The sequence below is a fragment of the Aplysia californica genome, unplaced genomic scaffold (genome assembly GCF_000002075.1).
Source record: "Aplysia californica isolate F4 #8 unplaced genomic scaffold, AplCal3.0 scaffold00708, whole genome shotgun sequence".
Classification (NCBI taxonomy): Eukaryota; Metazoa; Mollusca; class Gastropoda; order Aplysiida; family Aplysiidae; genus Aplysia; species Aplysia californica.
Window position 1 is genome coordinate 226,675 of NW_004797978.1, and position 7,380 is coordinate 234,054.

General features: G+C 42.5%; 1 protein-coding gene across 1 annotated transcript in view; it reads right to left on the reverse strand.

The window, feature by feature from the left end:
- LOC101851609 (kelch-like protein 24) overlaps positions 1-6,860 on the reverse strand; it is a 15,053-nt gene extending 8,193 nt beyond the window's left edge. The window contains exon 1 of the mRNA XM_005108672.3: positions 6,497-6,860. The gene's annotated coding sequence lies outside the window, so the exon portion shown is untranslated. The remainder of the gene's footprint in view (positions 1-6,496) is intronic.
- Between the last annotated feature and the right edge of the window lie 520 nt (positions 6,861-7,380).

A 7,380-nucleotide genomic window follows, 5' to 3' on the forward strand; every position in this document is an offset into this window, starting at 1 on the left:
CCCCCATCCCTCCCATCAATAAAAACAACTCAACAAAACTGACCATTATGAATGGTGTAGCTGATCAGGTAGGCACGACGACTAGCACCCCCTCCCCCGTCACCGTCCTTCCACACACCACCCAACCCGCCTTGAAAAATCGTGACAATGCGCATTTGATGTTTGCAAGTGTGTGACAAAATTACGGCCTCCATTCAACCTTGTGGATTTGGGATGTGAAGAGTGATGAGATGACTGTGATGTCTTGACTACACTGGTGAGACGAAATGACTGGTAGGCCTACCCTTATAATGTGGACTATACTTGGCAGAAAGTTTGGTTCCCCTACCCCCCACCCCCTCCCCAGTAGTGACGCTCGCGACGGTTCTCGCAAGCCATGCGTGATCAACTTTGGAATTTTTTTTCCGCTATACAAATCATGCACGCGTCGCGTGACCCGTCTCGGGCCTTTGTTTGGCCAGTCCTGAGCTACTTAGACTTAGTTTCGTATCTCTGGGGCCGATAGTTTTTAAGTTATTGAAGGTGAAGGACAGTCACCCCAACTGGGGTTGAACTGACCGGAACTCGTGCTATGTTTTTTTTATACAGCTGACAGTAATTTGACAGTCGTGTCATAGTAACGGTCGAAGAAGTCGCATGAACAAGAATCACATAATTTCGCTGTTTTCAATACACTACTGTTCATTTTACTGGTTCTAGTGTCTCAGAGTATGATGTGTCTCATAGTTAGGACCCTGGATATGTGTACCCAAACACGGCTCGAGTCGTAGTTTTAGGGCTAGATCTAGCACTAGTACTGGTGGTGTTTGCGCTACGAAATAACGTCGTGCCCTACATCTGTCTCATGGTGAGATTTGTTGATAATAAGCGAAAGGAGTGGCCTGTGTGTGTGTGTGAGTGTGTGTGTGTGTGAGTGTGCATGTGTGTGTGTGTAAGGTGTGAAGGGGGGGGGTCTGGAGGGATTTTCTTTTTACATTTTTACATGAAAGATTTTAGTTTTTGCTGGGTGACTAAATGCAAAATAGGTTACTGCCAAGGCTGAGCAGTCTTGTTTTCTCGCAGTACCTTTTGAAGGTATTTTCAAATGAAGTATAGTCCAGGAACGTTGCCCCAACCACAACTGAAGTATCTGAATATTCAGACATTTTAAAAAATCTAGCTCTAGAAATTGAATTTGAAGTAAAAAATGCTTCCTCCCAGTCCTCGCAGAATGGCAGAATGAAAGGATGACGCCTAAATCTCGCAAATAACCAAAAAATCTTGAGATCGGAAACTGTTCGTAGAAATAGAGTTCAACTTTATTCTCCCGAGCGTTCGGAGAAATAGTCACTTCGAAGAAAAAAAAAAACCCTTCCGGGACCGATATTCGATCCCACGCTCATAAAACAATTGCATGACTTCAAATGCAGACACCCTGTTCATTCAGCCATCAGAACTTCCTACAGCAAGAGGTAGATTTTAAAGCTTAATTTATACAGGCATACTAGACCTATATACACTTCCATCTTCAGTGCCATGCAATTGGCTATATTTAGATGTAGTCACATGATCGAAGGGGTATCCTGGTCTGACTTCAAACAAGATGGCCACCTTACCTAAAAATAGTTTGTGTCGTTCTATGTTTAATCGCATCCCAGCCTGCCTTGGCCTTGCCTTAGTCCGTAGTGGTAGATCTAGAGTACCTGGCCCAACCCGCGACCACTTGTCGTATTTTGCTTGTCAGCGGTCTCTGTTAGCAAAATAGGTCAGGCAATCCATGTTCAGGGCCGCTTCATTGTGTCAACTTCCGGTTTATACCGTGATATCATCACTCATTCCAAAATGTCATTTGCAGATTTCGCATTTTAATTTTACTGTTCTGCCCTTGGTGCGACCGCATGCCTTCAGCGCAACCGCATACGGAACGGGACGCGACCATGCGCGCACAGACATAACATAGCAATTACAATGAAAAATTAAATTTTTATCCAAATTGCTTAAAAATGGGCTTAAATGAATATAGAGTAAATTATAAGAACTATGGTTTTTTAATTTTAAAAATCCATTGATAAATAAAAAAGTTATAGGGATTTTTGGGGACTTTCATATTATATATAGAGAAATATCGCCAAAATGTGGGACATGTCTTGATGTATTTTGAGAAAAAAACTGTTCATAAGTCAGTAATGAATTGGAGTATATGAATGAAACTTGGTATCTTCATGTGCTTTTTAGAGAAGAATCTAGTCCTGCTATCACTTTTTCAATGTCTTTATTACTTTGGAACTTAAAGACTAATATTTGCGTGAAATTTGTTGAATTGCGTGACATCGATTTTACTGCGACGCGATCACCCCTTCTACTTACTTTTACTTTTTTATCCTCTGTTGCCGTTAAGCGTCGAGGGTAAATGCAGTTTTCAATGGTAAGCCAGCTCCGCAGCTCTTCCAGTTGTGATGTTATGTTTTCTTAAGGTTTCCTTGGCACCCTCGATCCACCTTTTGCATGGCCTTCCTCTTCCTTTATAGCCTAAGTGCTTGGTGTTGTAGGCTCTCGAGGCTGGCTGGTCAGGTGACATGCGTAACAGGTGGCCAAACCATTTTATCCTCTGTCTTTCTATGTAACGCAGGCAGGACTCAGTGCCAATAGCTGCTCTTACTTCTTCATTTCTCTGCCTGTCTCGTCTTGTGATGTTAAGGGTTTTGCGGAGAAATTTCATTTTGGAGGCGTCGATTTTGCTTTCATGGGTTTTGCTTAAGGTCCAGGCCTGGCACTGATAACATAATGTTGGTATGAATATTGAGGTGATAGGCTGTTTCTTTGTGTCCATGAAGATGTTTGGATGAGATAGGAGGGGTGCGAGCTGGTAGGTTGGTAGGTGACAGCGTTGCCTTTTTGAGTCCGCATTTTTATTTTTCTGTTTATGGACCCGTTTTCAGAAAAAGTGCTGCCAAGATATTTAAACTCCGGCACCTGTTTCAGTTGTTTACTATTGACATGGATGTTCAGGGGACTATGGTTTCGGTTCACTTTCATAACTTCTGTTTTTGATGTGCTTATTTTCATGTTGAATTTCTCACAGGTGTTGTTGAGTTCGGTAGTGTGATTTTTGAGGCTTTGTTGGTCATGATGAATAAGACATTGGTCGTCTGCGAACAGAAATTCATTTAGGCTTTCTCGGCTTTGGTTTGCTTCTTACATTATTGTGTCCATATTATAAACAGGAGGGGAGACAGAACGCATCCCTGTCGTACTCCAGATCTTACTTTGAACCATTCTGTATTGCCTTCCTTCGTTCTTAATGAGCTTCTGCAGTTAGTATATATAGAGCTCTGATATTATCTAACATTTGTCCTCTGACGCAATACTTTTCGAGTCTCTTCCAGAGTTTTGCATGGTTTACTCTGTCAAAAGACGATGTTGGGATTCTTTGTTGTTGTTCAATTGTTTTCTCGCATGTTGTTGTTGTTGTTGTTGTTGTTAGCGATCCAGTAGCATCTGAGCGTTTACTCTTCTGCATGATGCCACTCTGTAATAGCTGCATGTCTGTTCTAATTGTTGTCTTGAGGAGTACAGGCAATTAGATGTGTGGGGTAGCTTGGGAAGAAAACATCCCCTTAAATCAGTTAGTTTTCTACAGAAGAACAGATGATGTTCCACTGTCTCTGAGGGGTAGTCACATAGTGGGCAGGCAGCAGACTGCTTTACTCCAATTCGGTTGAGATGTTGGTTGAGGGGTACATGTTGTGTTCTAAGTTGGAAGATTATGGATTGATCTCCCCTCCTCAACTCATTGATTGGATCTTTGACCAGTGGTTTATTCATGTGGCCATACATCCTCCTTCCTGTCATACCTGTGGCCCAATCATTCATCCACTCTTCCTTGAGGTTTGACTAGATCATTTGGCAGCAGGTGGTGTAATTCGTAGGAATTTCAGGCTGAGGGAGGCTAGCTCCTTTCTTTGCCAGAGCATCAGCTCTTTCATTTCCCGGTATCCCAGTGTGGGCAGGAATCCATTGTAGGACTACTCTGACGTGGTGCCTACTTATCAAATTATATAGACTCCAAATCAAGTGCAATATATCTTTGTTCACATCAGTCCCACTCTCAAGTGTCTCTAGTGTTGAAAGGCTGTCTGTAAAGATAACGATGTCTGTGGTAGCAAGTGGGTTAGTGTCAAACAAGTAGTTGATGTAGTTTGCTGTGTTGGTGATAGCCTGTTGTTCGGCAATGAAATTGGAGCAGAAGGACCCGCTGGAATTGAAGACTTCTTTTTTATCCCACTGGGTAAGTTGATCACTGACCCATATCCAGCGTTGATTGTTGCCTTAAAGGCAGATCCATCAGTGTATGAGTGGATCCATGTTGGTGGATAGGAATCAATTGTTTCAAGGGCAGAATGTTTTAGTGCTACAGGATATGTGTTTTTATTGCTCTTGTCCAAAAGTGTTTTCCTAGTTTTCTCGCATATATCTATCGTAATGCAAATGCGGCATCCGTGCATCATCTTCCCTTTCGGAATCCAAACTGAGCTTTGCTCAGATTTCTCTCTCTACAATAGGTCTTATATATGTGCTGCTCTAGTATCTTTGCATACATTTTTCCTGAGTGGCTTAACAATGAGATGCCTCTATATGTTGTGCAGTCGCGTCTGTTGCCCTTTTTTTTCCATAATGGTACCACTATGGCTTCCTGCCAGTCTTCTGGGTATTTTCTTTGTTCCCAGGCTCAGTTGAAAATTCGCCTCAGCCACAGTATACCGATGTTTCCACAAGCTCTTATGGCTTCCGCTGTGATGTCATCTGGTCCTAGGGCTTTGTTCTTGGGGCTGGTCTTGAGTGCCTTTTCTATTTCACCCCTTCTAAAACTCAGTATAGCGGTATCGGGAAAACCCATGATGAAGTCATCGGTGACCTATTTCATTATAGGCAGCCAATCACATGCCGCCTAGCGATCACGCGTCCCTTGCATGCCGGCACCTCGCATTTGGAATGCATGATCTAGTTTCAAGCTCTGGTGTTTTATCAATGAATGTGTGGTAATTTTAAGATGGCACGTAAAATGTACTACACGCAGAGATCTGAAATTTTACAGCAATAAAGAAGACATGTGGGGCACCTGTGTGGTCGGCGATCAACCTGCAGCTCCGTTTAGTTTTCGAACCGCAGAGAAAATTCGCTCATACACGGCAATTTCTCCTGTTCTAGAAATCGTTCGGGATTGTACGCTGGCATGTCGTTAGTACCTTTCCTCTGATTGGTTGCCGAGTTTCATTTATTTTCGTCCACGAGTTTTCCCATAACTATACTTAGAAGAGAGTCACTTCTGATTCCGAGCGGCCCTCGCGCGGAGGCCGATTTCCGGCCCAAGGCGCAGCGGGCGATTGGCATTGCTACAGGAGCAAGAAAGTTGTTAGAAGTACACTATTTAAAGGTTAGAATAAATAATCATTTCTTTAGCAAATTATGATGAAAACAGTTATACTTATTAAAAGCAGAGGGTATAGAGACAAGCGGTCGCGGGTTGGGCCAGCTACTCTAGTTTAGTAACTGAAGAAAACTTCTCGAAGAATGTTTGCAAAAAGCCTTTCACTTCGAACTCGACTGCTGCACTAGTAGACGACTGACGTTCTCGGAAAAGGACCAAAAGTGGAGCTAGACAAGGCACGTAACTCTGATAAAAACAGATTGCACACGAGCAGCACAAAAGGAAAAAGGCTGGATTGTACTTTACCGGACCACCCGTCTCGGCCCGTGATTACTACGCATGCCTAGCCTAACTACGCACTCATAGTACTCTACGTGCGGACAAAAGGCAAAAAGTAGTTCCGCGGGCGACTTCGCGCACGCACAGCGCAAGCCAGCGGCGACTGGCGAGGCGAGGTGAGCGAGAGGTGGTGGTTGAGAGTGGGCAGGGGAATTAACTTTGGTGGACCACCGTGTATCATACCAACAGTGGGGAGGTTCCCCCCCTGGTAATATTAAAGAAAACACACAAATGCGAAACAATAACATGAGCGGAAAGTCTTGTTTACATCAATGTAACAACAGTGGGGGGAGGGGTTCAGGGGGGCTAGCTCCCCTGGCAACAATAATTTAAAGACACACACACACACACATATAAACAATAACATGAGCGGACAACGGGGTAGATACTCGCCAAGTCGCGAGCAGGGCTGAGGGGGTTGCAACTTAAATAATTATTACTATGCAAATGAGCTCTCATGCGCATCTCTCTAGCCCTCCATTGTACTTTGCCGGAGCAAATCAGAAAAATGGACCACGTGATTAGATTGACCAATTAGCCTCAAGGTGTAAGATATAGATCTAGAATACCAGGCCTAGAAAAGATCAAGATCTACAGTCTGGAGAGCTGACTGGCTAAATCATTAGTTAGACATTAAAGATTAATTTTGACTTGGAGTCTCATTTCCTCATGAAACTAAAAATTCAATGAAGATTTTAAATCTAGAAGACACTGTAACTAATAAAGGTAGAGACTTAATAATAAAATTACCATTTGCCAATGTCTTTAGGGAGGTCAAGATCAAGACATCCTACTCATAGAGCCATGAGAACTGTAGATCTATCTAGAATCTAGCAGAAGACGTAACCTGACGTCAACACCTACAGTCTAGACATCAAAACAACTCAACAAAGGGAGATCACCTCATAATCCTCATTATTTTAACGAGTGTTGTTCATATATAAAACAGCTCTTTCAATCCTTAAAAAACAAAAGTAAATTGACTGAATCTAAATGATAATTCAATAGAATGTCAACAAAAAGCGCTTTGAAATAAATCTGGATTTGGTAATAAAACAGATTTCCAATTCCTCTCAGATTCCATAGATAGGCCTACGCATTTTCTCCAAATAGGACAACGTTGGGGGGGTACTTAGTGAATTGAATTGCAAGGGGTGGATTGTTTTACGACACTTGCATTTTTCTGTTTTCATAAGCTTGCAGTGCCATTGACATGATAATTGTACTTTTTTTTAAATGGTTAAATAAGTTATTTTTAAATCCTACAATTGGCTAGGTCTTCACATGTACCTATAATAGTATAACAAACAAAAACAGTGTGAATAATGAGTTAAAAAAATACCCCCGCAGTGTCTACATTCACGGCACCGTGACCATTGTTGGCAGGCTACGTTAACGGCGCCTTGAATGCAGTTTGCAGGCGCAGTTGAGGCTACGTTCACGGCACTAGAGCATGAACTGAGTGCATTCCTGTTCTTCTCATAAAAATGGGAGAGAAACGAATACGTGATATGTTTTGTCTCCGCTCGCTTTCCGTTCGTGAATATCCGGTGTTGTCATTAACACAGTAGATCTACACCGTATTTAGTTTGCTACCCCTGTGTTGAGCAATAATGGAGGCTTTTCAATTATTC